General features: G+C 42.2%; 1 protein-coding gene across 5 annotated transcripts in view; it reads left to right on the top strand.

The window, feature by feature from the left end:
* The first annotated feature begins 12287 nt into the window (after nt 1-12287).
* RARB (retinoic acid receptor beta) overlaps nt 12288-21215 on the top strand; it is a 532878-nt gene continuing 523950 nt past the window's right edge. The window contains exon 1 of one of the 5 annotated variants that reach the window (XM_038392096.2): nt 12288-12368. The gene's annotated coding sequence lies outside the window, so the exon portion shown is untranslated. Of the gene's footprint in view, nt 12369-12393; nt 12415-12522; nt 12752-21215 lie in introns of those variants that run through there. The other 4 variants (XM_038392089.2, XM_038392090.2, XM_038392088.2 and 1 more) reach the window with 4 other exon arrangements.

Genomic DNA, 21215 nt, shown 5'->3' with positions numbered 1-21215 from the left:
TACTGCTTGCTGTGCACTCCACAATAGCTGTGAGAATAAGGGGGAGACATTTATGGCAGGGTGGGCGGTTGAGGCAAATCGCCTGGCTACTGGTTTCGCACAGCCAGACACCAGGGCGGTTAGAAGAGCACAGGAGGGCGCGGTGCGCATCAGAGAAGCTTTGAAAACCAGTTTCATGACTGGCCAGGGTACGGTGTGAAAGTTCTGTTTGTTTCTCCTTGATGAAACCCCCCACCCCTTGGTTCACTCTACTTCCCTGTAAGCTAACCACCCACCCCACCTCCTTTCGATCACCGCTTGCAGAGGCAATAAAATCATTGTTGCTTCACATTCATGCATTCTTTATTAATTCATCACACAAATAGGGGGATAACTACCAAGGTAGCCCAGGAGGGGTGATGGAAGAGAGAAGCACCAGAAGGGGTGGTGGAGGAAGGAAGGACAAGGTCTTTAAAAGCCAGCACTTTAAAAGTTTAAAACTTATAGAATGCCAGCCTTCTGTTGCTTGGGCAATCCTCTGGGGTGGAGTGGCTGGGTGGCCAGAGGCCCCCCCACCGCGTTCTTGGGTGAGGAGGCTATGGAACTTGGGGAGGAGGGCGGTTCGTTACACAGGGGCTGTAGCGGTGGTCTGTGCTCCAGCTGCCTTTCCTGCAGCTCAACCATATGCTGGAGCATATTAGTTTGATCCTCCAGCAGCCTCAGCATTGAATCCTGCCTCCTCTCATCACGCTGTTGCCACCTTTCAGCTTCAGCCCTCTCTTCAGCCTGCCACCTCTCTTCCCGGTCATTTTGTGCTTTCCTGCATTCTGACATTGTCTGCCTCCACGCATTCATCTGTGCTCTGTCAGTGTGGGAGGACAGCATGAGCTCAGAGAACATTTCATCGCGAGTGCATTTTTTTCACCTTCTAATCTTCGCTAGCCTCTGGGAAGGAGAAGATCCTGTGATCCTTGAAACACATGCAGCTGGTGGAGAAAAAAAAAGGGACAGTGATATTTAAAAAGACACATTTTACAGAACAATGGCTACACTCTTTCACAGTAAACCTTGCTGTTAACATTACATACATAGCACGTGTGCTTTAGTTACAAGGTCGCATTTTGCCTCCCCGCACCATGTGGCTAGCCCTTCATCCCTCCCCGCTCCCCGTGGCTAACAGTGGGGAACATTTCTGTTCAGCTACAGGCAAACAGCCCAGCAGGAATGGGTACCTCTAAATGTTCCCTTAAGAAAAGCACCCTATTTCAACCAGGTGACCATGAATGATATCACTCTCTTGAGGATAACACAGAGAGATAAAGAACAGATGTTGTTTGAACGCCAGCAAACATACACTGCAATGCTTTGTTCTACAATGATTCCAGAGTACGTGCTACTGGCCTGGAGTGGTAAAGTGTCCTACCATGGTGGACGGAATAAGGCTGCTCTCCCCAGAAACCTTTTGCAAAGGCTTTGGGAGTACATACAGGAGAGCCATGAAAGCCAGGGGAAATAAAGTATTAAACATGCTTGCTTTTAAACCATGTATAGTATTTTAAAAGGTACACTCACCAGAGGTCCCTTTTCCGCCTGGGGGATCCGGGAGGCAGCCTTTGGTGGGTTCGGGAGGTACTGGCTCCAGGTCCAGGATGAGAAACAGTTCCTGGCTGTCGGGAAAACTGGTTTCTCCGCTTGCTTGCTGTGAGCTATCTACAACCTCATCATCATCATCATCTTCCTCATCCCCAAAACCTGCTTCCATGTTGCCTCCATCTCCATTGAAGTAGTCAAACAACATGGCTGGGTTTGTGGTGTCTGAACCCCCTAAAATGGCATGTAGCTCATCATAGAAGTGGCATGTTTTGGGCTCTGACCTGGAGCGGCCGTTTGCCTCTCTGGTTTTCTGGTAGGCTTGCCTCAGCTCCTTAAGTTTCACAAAGCAGTGCTTCGGGTCCCTGTCCTTCATGCCCTGGGAGATTTTCACAAATGTTTTGGCATTTCGAAAACTGGAACATAGTTCTGATAGCACGGATTCCTCTCCCCATACAGCGATCAGATCCCATACCTCCCGTTCGGTCCATGCTGGAGCTCTTTTGCGATTCTGGGACTCCATCATGATCACCTCTGCTGATGAGCTCTGCACTCACCTGCAGCTTGCCACTCTGGCCAAACAGAAAATTGAAATACAAAAGTTCGCGGGCCTTTTCCCGTGTACCTGGCCAGTGCAACTGAGTTGAGAGTGCTGTCCAGAGCGGTCACAATGGAGCACTCTGGGATAGTTCCCGGAGGCCAATACAGTCTAATTGTGTCCACAGTACCCCAAATTCGAACCGACAAGGCCGATTTCAGCACTAATCCCCTTGTTGGGGGTGGAGTAAGGAAATCGATTTTAAGAGCCCTTTAAGTCGAAAAAAGGGCTTCGTCCTGTGGATGGCTGCAGGGTTAAATTGATTTAACGCTGCTAAATTCGACCTCAACTCTTAGTGTATACCAAGGCTAAGTGGTAGAAATTGGCTTTAGGAGATGGTCTCTGAGCACTGCTGGGGGCTTGATATTGCTGCCACTTATAGGGCCCTGGGACAGAGCCAGGTGGAAAGGAAGGGCTTCAACTCCCCTACCAACCACCCTCCTGCAGGGGCGCTGGAACAATTTGTATAGTAGGAGTGCTGAGAGCCATTGAACCAAACTGTAAACCCTGTATATAATGGAAACCACTTCAAGCCAGGGGGTGCAGCAGCACTGCATCACCCTAGTTCCAGCACATATGCTCTCCTGTGAAGTAGGAACAAACGCCCTCTTCTTTTCTTTTCCCCACCCAGAAATAAGTGGGGATAAAGACATTGTAAAACCTAAGGCAAGGACATGCAGACCACAGCGGTGTGGAGGTGGGGACACTGGACACATGTATTTTCTTGAACTGGGTTACTAAATGAAGACTCAACTGGTGTCCCGTCAGGAATGCTGAGTCATCATGACCTATCAGAAGAGGGACTGCCACAGCACTGGAGTGACTGCTGGGAATGGATGCTGGAGACAGAGGAGAGCTGGGACGCAGTGACCTAACTGTTAGGTGGGACCACTGGGAAGTACAGCCCTATCACAAGAGTGTAATAGAGTTATACATAATATTGCTTCAGCATGCACACACTGAGATACAGAGGCAAAAGAGGGCGGACAGAAAGCCTATTCATGCAGCAGGTAGAAGCTCCATATAATGCACCTCAAAAGAGACTCCCTGCAAAGGTCCCCCTCCCAACATAAGGCAGGGCAGAAGGAGAAACACTGCTTACCTCCTTATGGGTTAATTACTTTTTTGGGAACATCAAGTTTCAGCAGGTATGCCATGTGGAGGAGCTTTGCATTTCCCTGCTTTCCTGAACCTAGCCTGGTTTGTGAACTTCTAGAACAAATTCTGTCCTGTATGCATGAAAACTATGACAGCCAATATGCTTTGTAGCAAAGGTAGGGGTGTGTGTGTGTGTGTGTGTGAAAAACCCAAAAAACTGAGGGTGGATTTTGAGGCAGGATTTGCAAATATATCATGCAAGTGGTCCCACTGAAGTTAATGGGACTTCTTGAGTGAGGCATGAATAGGATTTGGACCATTGTGGATCTTTTGTTTTTTCACTTTTAAAACAAAAATGTTATTATTTGATGACAACTACAGTGAAGACTCTAGACCTTATAATATAAATATTTAAATGTAAAACATTGTGATTTAAAAAATGCAACAAATTGAAGAGAGGCTGCCATAACAAGCAATTCAACTGGATAAAGTGACCAAAAATAATAGTCTGGACCCAGTTTGACACTCTATTCCAAATGTTATTGGTGTCAGGGGTGAAGTCTTGAAGTCTTGATTTAATTCTATTCAAAACTCCTGTTGCTATGTGGACTGTCCTATTTGGCCCAATAGAAATTATGCAAAGGTATCTGAGAGTACAACTGATATATAGTATTTCACTCTATGTTCTGCTTCACAAGAAAATTTTTGAAAGCTAAATACATTTAAGAAATGGGAAATTAGCCTATAATTTAACTATGATATGGGCTTATGAATCAGTAGAGGTTCTACAGAACCAGAATGCAAGAGCCAGAATGAGAGCTACAACTTGTATTAGTTTCTGTTAGAATTAACACAAACCTAAGTACTATATTCCCAGTAAGCCATTAGTTATCAGAGCTAATAAATGGTGGGAAAATGAGTGTAGCGCCCTTATAACTTAAAAATAAACAGTATGCATGATGGTTTGTAATAAATATAGTACATACTGTAAGACTTGTGCTTTAAATATTGTACACTTAACAGACTTTTGTTATTCTTACTTGCTATTGATACCCAAGTATGTTTTCTGAATGTATTTTGGACTCACAAAAACATAGTTTGATGGTCCTGCAATGTTCCACATTTAAGTAGTTAAAAGATTATATGCCAGGCCACCGGCATTGTACAAGTCAAAAGTGATTTACCGCTGATGCATTTGTCTCTTGATGAATATTTCCAAGATCATACAGCTGTTGTTTATCAAGTATCATTTATAAAGCATTACATGACAGTAAGCTATAAAGAATGCACACACAATCTTGTTAAACGAAACATAATGCTTGGCAATCTAAAAAATATATTCATTGTAGATTTAATTGTTGAATAGTTATCTTGATTTATACCACACAACTGGGTACTTTTTTATGGTTTACAGTGACTTTGGATACACTGAACTTCAGTGTGTCACTAAAATTGGTTTATGGGCTCAAGTTGCAAATTTTCTTCTTGAAGTGCATATGTAAGGACCAGTCCAGCATTCCTTGCATACTGGAAATATCCACTGACCACAGTTGTTCAAATAGCCTATGTCACTGGATTGGTTCTAGCCCAGCCTAGCTGTGGTGAAGAATTTATCTGATGGCTATTCAATGGCATCTGTGAAATGGCTCAGTGCTTTCAGTTCAGTTTCTAGTAATTGGTGGCCATGCTTTCTTCAGAAATTTGTTTATTTTTTTGGTTGAGATTCAAAATATTTTGATTCAGATATGCTGCTGTAGTGTTCTGTGGGAATTGTAGTTTGGTTGCCTCATGTCCCCACTCTCCTATATAAGTGGGCTCCTCACCTGGACTACATTTCCAAAGACTCACATGATGCACCAATTGGCTAAGGAGCACAGTTTATATAGGAGGATGAGAGCATGGGTAAACCCAAACTACTGTGGCATTTTCAAATAAAGCTATTTTGTTTTTCTGCCAAAATATTTTGGTCTTTGATTTTTTTTCTTGATGAGAAATCTAAAGTTTGCTCATCCCAGCTGAGATGCCAGCAGTTGTATATTGTTATTTCTAGAAAACTTTCCTCCAGAGCTCTTTTTAGGGGCAGTTTAGAAAACCTTTCACTACCACTGTTCATGATGTACTTGATCTGCTGATGTGCATAGAATATTTCAGTTTTCAGGGCTGATATCTTCCATCCACAATCACCAAATTCAAATTAAATTAAAAGAATATATGTTTACCAACAAGTTTAAAGAAGAACTGTTAAGACTAGTATGCCTAAAATATGTCCCACTGCACTTGTTGTGATTTGGATCCCAGCTGTACATGAGTGAAAGCTATTCTCTGCAGTGCCTGTCTTCTCTCTTGTAGAGAGCCAGTAAAATGAAATTTACCAGAATTCTGACTAAGTGAGCAATATCCTTGTAAATGTAATGTATCTGCCTGCATACACCGTAGAGTAAATATATATAGCAAGGAAAAGCTTTCAGGCATAAGCTTTCATCATGAACATGCACACCTGTGATTATAGAGAAAAAAAAGTAGACTGCTGTTATTCTACTTTCAAAACCAATGCACAATTTGTTTATTTATCAGATAAACTTACAATGTAAAATTTCACCAGAAAACAAGGGAGTGGATTTCAGCAAGATATTTGGACCAGATCACTGGAGTTCTTATAATGTGTCAGAGGCTAGCCTATCAGCTTTTGAGTGTTCCTTTAAGACATGATCAAACCTTGATATAAAACCTGTGTAAACGACATGGCACATTTTATTAAATGTTTCCTTTGTCCCTTTATTTATTTTGAAAGGCTGGGGTGATTATTTCTGCTCAGACATTTGGTATGTGCTTTGTGGGTTAATAAGTATGTTGGCATTTTTCAATCAGAATAATGCAATATGTATCTGCCTGCATACACCTGGCCCTGATCTCATACGAACAGTTTGTATGGAAAAATCAGAAGTACTGCAATTCCATTATTATGATAGTACAATTAGCCTCTATTGAACAGATGTAGAAATTACATCTAATGATACATGTAGTTGACTTGAGACATTGGCCTTTGCCCACTGAGGACTAATCTGAGATCACCAAATTGCTTTTTACTTGGGACCTTTGCGCTCAGAGATGAGAAGTGCAGTAAGTGATTTCACCATTAAACATCCCTGTGCACTATAATCTTCCTAAAAGTCTGTTCTATGCTCACTTCTACCTGAAGAAATTTAATGTGATAACCCAAGTGATGCAACAGGAACTCTTAGCAGAAGGTCACCTTTTTTTTGACTATGGGTCTTACAGCTAAAAGGCTAGCGGGCTCTGGTTCCATAGGTTCAGACATTAACATAATCATTTACACCTCCAATTTTATTGTATCCTTATTTTGGTGGTTAAAAAGAGTTGTGAATTGTACAGGAATTGAGTAAAATATTCTCCTGGGGTGAGATTCATCCCTGTGCAGAAAGCCAGTGCAAGGTTGTATTCTGAGCGTAGCACAAAGTCCTTGTGATAGCCCTCTGAAAAGTGGTGCATTTCATTAACCACAAGATACATATTTCTTCAACATTCAGCAAGTTTTCAGTCATTTCATACAACAGCACTTTGTTTCAGAATCATACATGCGCCAACTGTGAACATAAGATATTTGTTAATCTTCTCTTGTCAAATATCAGCTGCATTTTTGTGCACTCATGTTAGAGTATAGTAGATGAGTGCAGAAGACAAAATGAACATGATTTACATGTGATTGCTGTTCCCCCCCAACATCATTTGCCTTTACCATTCTCTTTTACACCCATCATCATGTGATATTTAATAGAAGATTCTTTACTTGTGAATATATTAAACTGAGATGATTCTCAGTCTTTTTCATAGTGTGGATGTCATCTTAACAGAGAAAGAGAGGTTTCAGAGTAGCAGCCGTGTTAGTCTGTATTCGCAAAAAGAAAAGGAGTACTTGTGGCACCTTAGAGACTAACATAAATTTGTTAGTCTCTAAGGTGCCACAGAGAAAGAGAGAAAGAGTTGACTGGAACATCTCCACTTCATTTGTGATCACACAAACTTCCTCACGCCTGCCCCCCACCCCTTCACAAGTGTAAAACTGCCTTGTGGAAAGAAAGGCAATTGCATGCATTCAAGATTGAGAAAGTATTTAATGTTATAACTTCTTTTGAAACAATTTAGTAGCAAAAAACAAAGATGACCTTCCAGCACCAAGCGATCAACTGTGGATCACTATTTGAGAATTACTGCTATGTTATTGGTTTGGTTTTCCTACAATTTATCCCTTAATAACTAATAACTTTGCTACTGGTTTGATAGTAGAGTATGACATAGTTACTCTTCATTCCTGTTAACAGGAAGAAACATTCTCATATTGTACATAAATGACAATTTATGTATTATACTTTGTAACTCACACTGAATGACTTTCTTCTGTTGTCCACAAGCAATTACACTTATTAATACTGCAAAAATCATTCTTTAATTCCTACTGTGAAAGTTTTGTTTTTTCTGTTAGTTTTTCAGAGGGCAGAGATGCCATGAGATCTTTAATGTCCAATGTGCTCAGGAACTATTTTCAAAAAGGCGTATGGCTTTATATATAGATAAGATTACAAGTTTGGTTTCTAAAAGTAATAGTGCTTATGTAATATACTTTGCCTTCTGTAAGGCATTTGACTTGGTACTGTACAACATTTTACCTTGTCCTCATTACAGCCTGGAGGAATAGTCTATCTTGATGTCTCCTAAACTGCATGGAAGACCAGAGTTTCTGGGACTGGATACATATAAAAATGGATACAAATGCTTCCATGGGACTTGATAGATAGAATTATCTCATTTATAGATGGGAGGGATGTGTGGAAAGATAAGCCAGCAATTTTTTGGTGGCTTTAGAATGTCTAACCTAGTTAGAGTGGCTGCTTGGACTAAAGGATAGCAAAGAGAGAATAACCCAAGGGGTTAGTAATGTATAAAACTTTAGGAGCCCATGACCTAGGAGGATTCCAAGGTGGAGCTGCTAAGGATCCCTGAAAAAGATCCTTATGCTCATCTAAGTGAAGAGGGATAGAGAGCTTCTGAGGATAAGGGTTCCAGGAGTAAACCTTGACTGTCAGCCCAAATGATGGCAAGATTGACCCCAGAATCTCATGAACCCTCGACATAATTTCCTCATGGCATGGGACAGAAGATAAGTGGAATGTGGAAATCAACAAAGTATACTTTACTTGAAGGCACAGAACAAGAGTCAAACTCACAGGTGCTAAATAAGGTACTGATGTTATAGGTACCCAGCTCTTGTCTATGACCAGAATTACCACAAAAGGTGATGTCAAAGAATCTGGTGCTAAGATACATGGCACAGGACAAACCAAGGTCAAGGGGCCTGAATCTATAGCAAAATGCCAAATGATGAAGTAACTGATACTGAAGCATCCAAAGCTAATGATGAAAATATCCCTGATAACTATGTAATCATGGTTTGGGTAGATTCACAGGCCGCGTGGCTCCATCTTTTTCTTCTTCCTTAGCTGTAAATGAGAATCACAGTGCTGGGAAGAAGAGTCTCTTGAAGACCCCTTACACCTGCTCTGTGAGTTCAACACTAAAGCCTATATAGTGTTTTATATATATAGAAGGGGGTAGAGGTAACTCTTTCTAACCTTCACATATGCATTTAGAAGAGAGATCTAAGATTGAAGAGCCTGGTTTTGGTGGCTTGGATTGACCAGCTTTACCAGAAGCTGAGTTTGTAGGCATTGGATCTTCCTTAGGCATCAAACTCAGTTGACTATCAGCACTGGAGTCAATGAACTAGGATCTTGATTGTGAGTCTGACAGACACTTGGTCCCAGGGGTCTGAGGCTTATATAGCCACCTCTAGGAGAAGTAGTAGTTCTCTCAAGCTCAGAATGCATGGCTGGAGAAATCCCTGCATATGAAATGCCTAGCAGGACAAAAAAGACTTCTGGTATTTCCTCTGTCAAAGACATGGTGCCACTGCAGGAAGGAAACAGCATGAAAAAAAATGGATGTGACCCCAGACATCCTAAATACAGAGAAAGGGACCTTCAGCAAAGCTCTGGGAAGCTTGGGCGTGCCTGAGTGGAAGATCCAACAAGGCCATAACATTTGTCAAAAATTAGCTAAACATTCTAACACTTTGAAAGCAACAAATACAATTTCCCTAAATCAGGGGATTGATGGGGAGGGATGAGTTTTTGCTCACTGCCTGTTGAACTCAAAAGGAAATAAGTGGCACTTTGGGGTGGGTCCCCTTATTTATGGCTGTGAGAGGATATGAGGTGAGAGACATGCAACCTCAAATGACATTGCAATCTGAATCGGTAAGGCGAGGGCATGCACATTATATGTAATGGGGCTCCATCCAGAGAATGCACAAAAATATATATTTTAAAACTTCCTTCACTATTTCACTCACATCTAGCAGCATTTAAATAACAACCTAATATTACACGTTTGTTTCAATCTAAAAACATTTGCCTTTTGAGAAAACTCGATTCTTTTACAAAAATGTAAAATGACCCACTGTTCCCAAGAACTTTTACTTCCCAGATTCAAACTTCTTAGTCTCTCCCAGTGAAAAACTTTGCAGTCCTTCTGAATAACAATAACAATAATAATAATAATAACAAAACATTAGCAAGGTTAAAAAGCATAGCAAAGGACTTGTTGGGAAAGGTTTGATTATGACACATTATCATAAAGATCTTTGCCTTGATTATAGTACAAACTGTTCCACTTTTTACTTTAGATTTGTTCAGACAGAAGGAGAAAGAAATTGCTGGTCCAGATTTGCACTACCGAGTTTTTGTAGAAAGTGCAGTAAAAAGGACATTACCGATAGAATGCTGCTGAATGAATGATCAAATTTTATTTTATTTATTTTTGCTATTACAGCCAGATGTTGCCTCAGGAAGTTGAAACAAGAAGTCAGGAACTGACAGCTTAATAATTAAATTGGGAAAGTTGGCAGGCCTCCTGCTACTTCCTCCAATACACAGCATCTATGAAGGAAAGTGTACAGTATCCCAGTGGCACTCCTTCAGAACTGTCTCATCTATTAGTGGGGTAATGATTTTCCGTCAAGGCAACAGTGAAGCACAAGGCCTATTACACAGCTACATAAAGTTAAAAAGACATTATGAATAAAATGTTCATCATGGCTTTTACCAACATTTCTACACAAGATTGCCTAATGCTGACATGTGTTTATTACACTTAACAATGTTTACATAATTCTTCCTTGAACTCATTATAGCTGTCAAAAATCGGAATGGAGTATTTTTTCCCCCTGTGTTTATCTCTAAAGACTTTGCAGTCACTAAACCAAGATAAATTGCAGTGATGAGAAGACAGAGGATTCTTGTGCAGAGCTGCTGGAATGGAAAGCCAACTGTAGTTTTTACATACTGCTTTGAGGAACTCAGGAATAGTTTGAACAGCATTATCTCCCTGATCCCTGTTATGCAACCACCCCCTAAAACAGGAAGAATCTGTTGCCTAGCAGAAGTTTGTTTTATCTAAGGCCTCCATCTACTGGGCTGAAAACCATGGGCCCCATTGCAATACAGTTGTTTTATGATGCTGTGGCAGCAAAAGGAGTTGTAAAGACAGCATATTTTCTCATTGGGATCTGCCACTGCTAGGGACTTCATTAGATGCTATAGAGCTGGCATAACCAGCTCTATGCCACCTTCCAGTATAGTGGGTATGTTGAGGGAATGGCCGTTCTCAATGCCCTCAAGCTTCCCAGCATCAATTAAAATCACCTTGAAGATGCTCTGATTTACACCAGCAACTGGACCTAGAATAGAGGCATTCCCCTCCCAACCTCTGGCTCTTCTGTGCTGTGCTTAACTCAGCCAGAATGGAATATCAGGCCCTGTGTTTGGAAAAACTGAGATTATACCCTTATTCCATCTGAAGTTTTCACCTGTGGGGCTAGAATCTGCCTTTCTGCTGGTAAAAATATGCTGGAGGGGTGCAGCGAAACATGATGCTGCTGCATTCCCCAGCAGGTATACTAGCTAGCTCGACCACAACTCTCTGCCATATGTGTCACAAAGGGAGCAGCACACACTTCCTCTGTGTCAAGGAGCTGTGCTGGATGGTGCGAAGGGGTTGAAGGGCCATAGCCATACCCTTACGTACTTTCAGGCAGCTACTACCCATGGCAGCGTTGCCAACTCCCATGGTTTTGTCATGAGCCTCATGATAAATATTGTTTTCCTTAAAGCCCCAGCTCCGGGAGTCAGGTGGCTATGTGATGAGTTCAGCCTCCACTCTTAAAGAAAAAATAAGTTTCTAGCCCTCCTGGCTGTGGAGAAAGCTTCAAAAAGTGACCACCCCCCCCCCCAGCGCACCCTAACAGCTCAAAAAGCAGGCGGCCAAGAAAAAGAACACCTAAGCTATTATTTTACATAATCTCATGATTTTTGGTGAACCTGACCCACAGCTTTTGAACATTTGGGGTTGGCAATACTGTTCAGGGCCATAAGGAGGACAAAGAAAGACGCTGGTGTCTTTCCCCTGCGGGCAGGCTGCCTACACCGCTGCCCTGATGTTTAGCAGGCCGCTATCGACCAGGTGCACTTGGGGCGGGGGTGTCTTTGGCTCTAGCTAAATCGTACATGTAGCCCGGGGGAGAAGGGGGGCGCACAGGGGTGCCTGCCGAATGAAGGGCGAGCTTCAGAGTAGTGGCTGTCCCGCCCCAATCAGCCGCGGCTGGCGCTTGGGTTTTGAAGCGCTCCTCTCTCCTAGGGTCCCTGGGCCCGATCTTCTCCCCCCGGCCCTTGGAAGTCCCCGGCACGGCAGGGCGCTTGGGAGCGAGGGACCAGCTTCCCCCCGCTGCTTCTGGAGCGGGCGGGGCGCCGCCGCCGGCCCCCCGCCCGAGCTCGCCCCGCAGCCCGGCTACGCGCAGCCGGAGGCAATGAGAAGCTGCGGAAGGCGGACGGCTCCGGCCCAGGGGCGGGGCGGGGCGGAGAGGGCGGGAGTCCCTGTTGCTGCTGCCGCCGCCGCCGCGCTCTCTCCGCTCGCGGGGCGGCAACGGGGGAGAGGCGAGCGCGGGCCGGCGGCGGCTGGCGCGGGCGCAGAGGTAAAGGGCGGGCCGTGGGGACTGAGCGAGCGGGGCGGGAGTGCCGGTAGGCGGGCCGTGCACGTGCCGGGGGGGGGGGGTGCGGAGCGCGTGGCACCCAGGAGCGGGGGGGGGGCGGGGTAGCGGGCACGCACCGCTGCTCCACGCTAGGTGGTGGGGACTGGCCTCTGCAGCTGTACGCCGCACTGACAGTTAAATACGCCCCCGGGCAGGTCAGGGGCCCTTTGGGCTGGGGTGGAGGCTTGTTCCGCATAGAAGCGCTGCGTTCTTCGGCACCCGCCCCAGTCCGCGGCCCGATCCGCCCCGGCGACGTCGCTAGGGGGTCTGCCCCGGCCTCAGCGAAAACTGCGCGAGGGCTCCCAGGCTCGGGCCCGCCGGCTTGAGTAAGTGCGTGGTGGGACCCTGAGCGCGTCCCGGAGTCGTTCCCCCAGGCGCGCCGGCCGCCGGAGGGGCGGCAGCGGGCAGCGTGCGGGGGCACCGCCGGGTCTGTCCTCGCTGCTCTCTGCTGGAGTCTTGGCACCGTCGCATGGTTGTGTTAGAAGCGGGGGCGAGGAGCGAAGTTGGCAGCCCAGCCCCAGCCGCCTGCTCCAGGTCGAAGGGGGCTTCGCTGGGGCTCTGTGTTTAGAGAGACAGGGTGGGTGAGGCGAGCTCTTTCTGTTGCTGAGAGAGCCAAGCTTTGGAGCCGCACGGAGCTCTTCTTCAGGTCTGCTTCTAGGTTCAGGGCAGTAACCCGCCCCCTTTATCTGAAGTATCAGACCTAGTGCGTAAGGTCCTTGGTATATAACTTCTCAACTCTGAGGTGCAAAGCTTTGTGGGGCAGAAAGGGTGGGAGAGCCACGTTTTTTGGTGGCACAGCAATGTGCCTGAGCGCCTCTGAGTTTGTGATTGCTGTTCACTTCTTGCTGCTGTGCTGTGTGCGTAAAAAGAAGCTGGGAGAGCTGGTTTTGGTCCAGATAGAGAGGCATGCTAAGTTTTGCTTTGGCTTATTGGAAACGTGCAGGTGACTTCTTGGGACAGCAGGGAGTTGTAAATATGGCAGTGTGCTGCGTGTGTGCAGCTCTGTTGTGTGGGGAGGGATCCCGGCATTTGCGAAGCCGCGTGTGTGCTTAATGGCTGGTAAAACAGCTGGAGTTGAAGCACAATCGATCAAAACGATGAAAGCGTTAACCAGACAGAAGAAGGTCACAGGTTTAAGAGCACCGTGACAGTTGTACTTTTAGCCAGCAGCAGCAGCACCGCGCTTGTGTGGAAGTTGCAATTTGTACTGGAGAGAGAGAGAGAGGAGCAGAGGTAACAAACATCTTGCTTGGCTAGCTACCATAATAGTCTATATTTTGTGAAAGAGACTAAGCATTGAAACTTGTAGGAGAATAATCAAGATAAGCTGCAGTGGCAATTAGTTTGATTATTTTGCAGAACTACTGTATTTGAGAGAGGGGTGGCAAAGCAGAGTTGTAAACCGTCTGTTGTTTTATTGCTATTAAATTTAGATAATCCCATTTGACAAGTGTTGCACCTATCCCTGTGTTGTTTTTGACTGTCAGGGCAGAAGTGAAAGCAGTTTCTGCACAAATAAGAAATAGCTAAAATGAAGCTTTAAACAGGATTAAATGGGCTGTGTAACTGTGAATGGTACTAAAGTACTGTCAAGGCTATAAAATAGCCAGACAAAAAAACAAAGAAAAAATAATTGTAACAAGAAAATGAAGGCTTTATAAGAACTTCAGTAATGAACACACAACAATTGATGGTATGATGCAGTAATTATTTTGGTATTTACACCATTAACTATTGTAATTTAACGTTAATGTCTTGGTATTTTATTCCTTCTCATTTGCAGACAAAAGCACATTTGAGACATCATCAGGGAGTAATTTGATAATAAAGTCATGAATAGAAAACACTAAACTATGCTCAGAACTCTTGCCAACATAAAGCGTGGGGCAAACTAACCTCATTTGCTGTTTATTTTTCTTTTATAATTCTGTTTACCATCGTTTGCATAAATGAATAATTAAATTGTATACCACATCACTTTTTGGTGAAAACATACTTGATGTTTACATTTGTTCTAAAAGTAAGAGTTTTTAGCAATGTTATCTATAAAAAGTGTGCCAAAGTATAATTTTAGAGATAGCATTTTACGAAATGTACAAACAACCACAGTGGAAATTAAATTTTCTTTAACCAGCCACTTATTTTATTCTCACTAATTCTGAACAATTTCTTATTTTAATAAAACTAATAAATGGACATCATACTTGTTTTTCTGAATAAGGAAAGCTTTCTACTAATTTTGCAAGGAACAAGGCAGTTCTGCAGATAGCACAGCTTGTAGTTCGCTGCTTTTTGCCTTCTGAGTACTGCTCACACTTCATCATCATGGTAAATTTCCTAGACCTTTCAGTGGGATCAATTGTGTGGATAAGCCTATTCGGATAAGGGTCTGTAGGATCAAGTCCACTATTTGTAACAATGACCTATATTTAGCAAGTGTATTATCTAAAGGCTCAGCGGGGTTTGTATTTTCTATTTTCAAGGCTCTATGCTAGGATATGAAAATGGTATAATTATTTATACATCAAAATATTAATTTCTTATTAGTAAGTTTTTATTTTGATCAAGGTGAAATCCTGCCCTTTGAAGTCAATGGCAAAACTCACATTGGCTTCAGTAGGGTAGGGATTTCACTCTTGGTTGAAACATGCTTTATAGGAACTATTTATAAGAATTTGATCTAATACAAATCTTGTTAAAATGTAAAATGTAACTACTACTCCATGTATTTAATCTTTGGTATTTTATTTCTTTCTTTCTAAAAAATTATTGTAAGTAATTCTGAAATAAAGACATTTTAAATCAAGATAAGAGACCCCTGTTTAATACTAACTCAAAACCTTTTTATGCTAAGAGGAGTGTGTTGGATTCAGGAAATTTACCATGATAGAGTACAGCTGATACCCAAAAGAGAGTAAAAGTCAATGAGACCACTTGGGTCTATAAGGACTATTTATGTAAGAGTTTGCAGGCGCATGCCTGCTAGTCATAACGTAATGCAGTATATTTTTTGTTGGGACTACTTTTGTAAGGACTTGTCTACATAGGAGATTTATGCTAGTGTAGGCTAATGTGTCAGTGTAAACCAATGCATTTATACTGGTCTAACCCCCTGTGTTGGCACTCTTATTGGCGTGTAAGAGGGTCTTCACTTATGTTTCTTGGGCAGGGTATTTAAGCTAAACAGGAAAAAAAAAAGCCACTCATACTGGAATAAGAATGTCCACATGGGGGCTTATAACTGGTTTATCTATATTGGTTAACTATATATTGGTTTATAGTGTTATAATTCTGGCGGTATAACTGGTACAATCTTCCTTTGTAGATAAACCCTAAGAGTATGCATCAGACGCAATATGTACTGATCTGATAGCCACAAAATGCTCATTCCTTGTGTACTTATGCAGGCAAAACTGTCAGTGATGTAAATTTGTTGTCTGAATAAAGACTGAAAGATTAGACCTATGGATGACAAAATGTGCTGGCATTAGTGGGTTAGGCATGATGATCAGGTTTGTGACAAATTACATATTGTGAACCAGATTCTCATTTAAACTAATCCCCCTTTACCTCATCCTGGCTGTGTGCTCAGATTCTCAAACTCCCTTTATGCTGCCCTGGTAATGTAAAGATGCCTGAAAGTGGGTGTGAATTACACACTTTAGGGCCTGTTTACCCTGCCAGAGTGGTGTAAAGCAGCCTTTGTATAAATGAGAATCACATCCTGTCAATTTAGAAGAAACCAGAAAGAATATCACAGGCCTGGTTCATCACTGTGCTGCTGGTGACACAAGCTGGATGAGATAGAAACAAGCGCTTGAGCTTCACAGAGCTGCTCTTCAGGTTTGGGAAATGTACTGAGTGTGTCGCAGATAAAACACAAGGTAGAACAGGTTGTTTAGCATAAGTAGTTAACACATTTCAAGGGCTCGTTCAAGGTGAAGTGGCCTGCTAACACCGCTCTAGTCAATGGTGTAGGGGGTTGTTAAGTGGGTTATAGATTGTTGTAATAAGTGTTTGAGGATGAGAAGTGGGAGGTCAGGTATAGAGTGATCACTTTGTGAGATATGTTCTCTCACAGGTGAAATGGTGTATTTGTTTTTGATCATGTTTCTGTGTGAGTTAAAGAGCATAGTGATTGTCTCATTTCACCCACGTAGTTATTACTGGGGCATTTAGTGTGCTGGCTGAGATGCATCACATGTTGTGATGGGTATGTGCAGGATCCATGGATCTTGAAAGGTGTGTTTTGTGAGGTGTTGATCATTGTAGATCATCTCTCGAATATCCTGTTACCAACATGGCTACAACAACAATCCTCTTACTGGAGTCACTCTTGATTTCCATGGATTTACAATAGTATAAAACTGTAGTAACACAGTAATGAATTAGGCCCATGGTGATATTTCAATTTCTTGTGTGAAATATTGATGTTTCCTAGATTGTAAGGGTCTAATTCTCCACTGCCTTGCACCCCATTTACACCTGGAAAATCATACCCTAAAGAATTAAAATGCTGCCACTTTCACATGTGATTCAGGAATATGGGAAATGCCCTAGTGAATCAGACCAGGTGGTTCATCTATTTTGGTATCCTCTCTCTACCACAGGAAAGTGTCCTGTAGTGGACAGTTATGGAATAATTTGAGCATTGGCGAAGTTTCTTTGTAGCCCCGTCAGTTGGTAGCTAGCTTATGCTTATGCCTTGAAGCATGAAGGTTTACGTTCCTTCTAAAAAAAATCTTTGCCACATTAGGTCTGTAAATGTCTACTCCTTTTCTGAATTCCTGTAAGCTCTTGGTCTCTTGGGACAATGAGTTCCATAAGTTACTTATCTGTTTGAATTTCTTGCCTTTCAGTTCCACTGAATGTCCCCTTCTTTTTGTATTAAGAGACTGAATATATCTGAATGCTCTAATGTATCACAAAATGATTGAATTATTATAGTAAAATACATGCATGTGCTTTGTATAAAAACAAACGGTATTTAAACCCGTAGTTGAAATTGGAAAAGGTCACAGTTTAATTTCAGTTGTTTGTTTCTGTGTTAAGTGTTCTAATTAAACATTCTCTACTATGGAAAGCAATACTTAGGAGTCCCAAGGTGCTAGCAAAGTGTCAATGAAATTATCTCTTTCCTTCAAAGCAATGTGCAATATGCACTTTGCCGCAGTATTTGGAACACTTTAGAAAGTGAAGACATTTAAATTTTTATTCATTACAATTCACACTTAACTTAATATTCAAGGTAGCTAGGCAAACTGGAAAAACATTGAACAATGTTAACAGATACAGAAATAAAAAGAGAGAATGAGGCATACTGGAAACAAGCCAAATGGTTGTGAAATACAGGAAAGAGTAGAAAGTTTGTAGATTAGATAAAACAAGATGCCATTTATTTGTTTTGAAGCAAGAAATATTAATGAAAACAAAAGTAACTTAATTTCTGATAAATAATAATTTTGGTTGTTGAAGTAATAGTTTTATCTGTTATCAGTTTGTTTTCTAAATTAAGTTACATTTTCTACACAACTGACACCTTCTTTGAATCATATTGCAATGCATTTAATATTGACCCATGCTTCTGTAGCCATGCCTAAGTGAGTATGGCATTAATGTACAACATTAATACTCTATTTCAGTGTCTTGATCAAGTTGTGTATTTTTCAAGTAGATTGTACAGCTCTGTATACTCCATTTTCCAGAGTAACACAGTAATGTCCATAGGGCTTAGAAAAATTATGTGAAGAATATATATATACATCTAGAAGTTTGTGTCTGTTATAACCAAACCAGAAACGTACTATCTTAGGCCCTAGTCCTGCAAAGCTATGAGCGGTTCTTTACATTATGTGTCCCAGTGAAGACAATGGGACTACTCACAGTCGTAAAGTATGTTTGTAGCTTTTGCAGGACAGGGGCCAAAATCTGTTCTATCGCCCCACAGGTTTATTTAACTGAAAGGTTCCTTTACAGGTACATTGGTATGACCTAATTTACTAAGAGTCTATACATCCATGGGAATAAAGTTTATAAATTAGACTAGGCTACTAGCTGTCTCCAGACAAAATAACTTAGATATAATTCAACATATGTCAGTTCTAAAGTGACACATGAAATGGACATGTGTTAATTCAGTATCTTTAATTTTTTTTCACTTGCTGGTTTTGGCTATTTCAGTTGTATGTGTAATATCAATATGAAGAGCGTGGTTACTATTCTGTGAATTAAAATGGCCCATTAGAGTTAGCCTTTGATGATAGTGAATGGCAAAAAGAGTGAAATGGGCAGAGAAAGGAGAAGAAAGAAAAAGACATGACAAAGTAAAAATGTCAGGCTGGACTAGAGAATCTTTAGCTTTCAGTATCATTGTAAGAGCTATATATACACAGTGAGTTCTGTTTTCCATATTCTCACCCCATGTACAACATAATTGGCATCTAAGTATTTTATATTGCTAAAGATTTCTTTGAAGTTGAATGTGTCTGTAATATGCAGAGATTTTTTCTATATCACACAAACATATGCAGTGTGAATTATAGATGTAGACCTACAGATATATATTGCCTCCTACATTATTAGGTGGAATCCGACATCTGTTATAGGGAGGACTGTTGAACCTAAATAACAGAATCCCCTGCCTTCAGACTCCGGAGAATCCCATGTTTGTAAACTCCATGTAGTCATGATTCTACGGGTTTTGGGGCACTGGCAGGGCAGATTCGACAGAACCGCTCTTTGCAACAGCAATCTCTAGCAAAATAGTGGAACACACAGGTTACAAATAAATGCATGATCAAATCAGTGCTCACGTATAGAGAGTGCCCTGTAAAGCCTTGTTTCCCAGCTCCCATGGATCTCGCAGGCCAAATGAGGTTACTCTGTGCCTTGTACTGCTAAGTATAAGGCTTTGCTACTTATCCGAGGTACGTGAACTGGCACCGTCCCTCTCTTTCTCCTCTCTAATCCTCCTCCCTTTGCCCTCCCTCCCAACAGATGCACAAGTTTGCCTTGTCTCTAGATTCCCTGGAGTTCTCTGTCTATTCAGTGGACATGTAGAGGCCACTCCATCAGAATATTATTCAACCCATTCCTTGATATCACAATACCTTAGAAACCTGTTTGTCTTTCTGCAGGAGGATATGACTGAGCCCATAATATCTATGTGTATATACAGATAGATGTTATAACATTAAAGATTATTAGGGAATTTAATTAAACAAATAAAAAAACCCAGCAGCAGCTAATAAGAGAGTCTGCTTTTTAAGTTTTCCATCCAGAGATGAAAGAAAACTCAGAGGAAGTTACAGATCATATGTCTTTTTTTATTCTTTGAGGTCAAACACAGGAAGCTATATAGCAACGTTCAAAACCACATTAATTTTCTTTTCTGTCTGTATGTTTTTCACTTCTTCACTTCCGTTTTAAAAATACTTTCCTGGAGTGATCTGTGCTTATGTACAAAATTTCTTGCCTTGGACGCTTGTATGGGGCTTCCATTGAGTTCACTGGAAGTTAAATGCCCTAGAACAGTGGTTCTCAAACTTTTTTTTCGTGGACCACTTAAAAATTGCTGAGGGTCTCAGTGGACCACTAAATCATCTTTGCAAATGTTGTTTGTACTGTTAGTTAACTCTTGTAAAGCACTTTGGATAAAAGCGCTATATTAAAAAAAAGTCATTTATTTGTAGAACTAAAAACGTTAAAGCACACAACTCATATTTTAATATTGGTAGTCTTACCTTTCTAATGCAATGGATGTGGGGTCTCTCCCCTGCTGCGGTAGCCCCCGAGCTGGGGCTGGGCCGGAGGGGGGGTGTCTCTCCTACGTCACAGTAGCCCTCGAGCTGGGGCTGGGAAGGAGGGGGGTCTCTCCTCGGCTGCGGCAGCCCCTGATCTGGGGAAAGTCACCTTTCTCTGGCCACCGCAGCCCTGCACATCCGAAATTCCCTCCACCCCGCTCTTCTCACCACACTGTCCTCTACCTACCCCCTATTCCTCCCAAGGCCGCCACCCTCCCCTTACATGTGCGTCTTCTCCAAAGTCCAGGAACCTAATTAGTAGAACCATGCCTGCGCGTGGTGGGTGGGCCTTCATTTTCTCATGTGTGCACCTTAGAGGAAACTAGGACCACCTGAATGGAGCTCAGTGGTCCGTGGACCACTGTTTGAGAACTTCTGCCCTAAATGTCTTCATGAGTTAGAGATAACCAAATAGCTGATAAGCTGTGAGAATAATGAACTTTATTATATTCAAACAAAGTATCTGGATAATTGAAGGAGTGTGTACTGCATATATGGTCCGTTCTCCAAAGATGCTGCAACACAAGGCAGCGTATAATGCTCCTGGGCAATGAGTGTGATTTTTCTTATAGTCTTCCCATTTAATTCAGTGTAAAATATGTGTAGATGGGGGGGAAAGCACACACAAACAATATCACACTTTTTAGTACATGTTGTACGTGACATTGTACAGAATTACTGAAACATAGGCTAAGTATATTAGGCATCTTAGAATACACGCAACGTGCTCAGGTAGTACATGACCAGGATTCATCACTGAATTTGGTCAGCTGGTTGGATCATTAACTTCCCCGTCCCGGGCTGGGTGCTGATTGAGAATGCAATGTGAATGCTGATCTATGCTCCTGATGTTAGATATGATTTGGGCTGAAAGGTTGGGAATCCAGCTCAGTTTTTCAGAAAGACCGAGAGTGACAAAGGAAGTTGTTACTCTCGCCTGATTGCATTGTAAGTAGGTGCCTTTCATGGGAGGCAGTCGTTTTAGCGT

This window comes from Dermochelys coriacea, chromosome 2 (genome assembly GCF_009764565.3).
Source record: "Dermochelys coriacea isolate rDerCor1 chromosome 2, rDerCor1.pri.v4, whole genome shotgun sequence".
NCBI lineage: Eukaryota > Metazoa > Chordata > Testudines > Dermochelyidae > Dermochelys > Dermochelys coriacea.
This window is presented reverse-complemented; position numbering and strand designations above follow the sequence as displayed.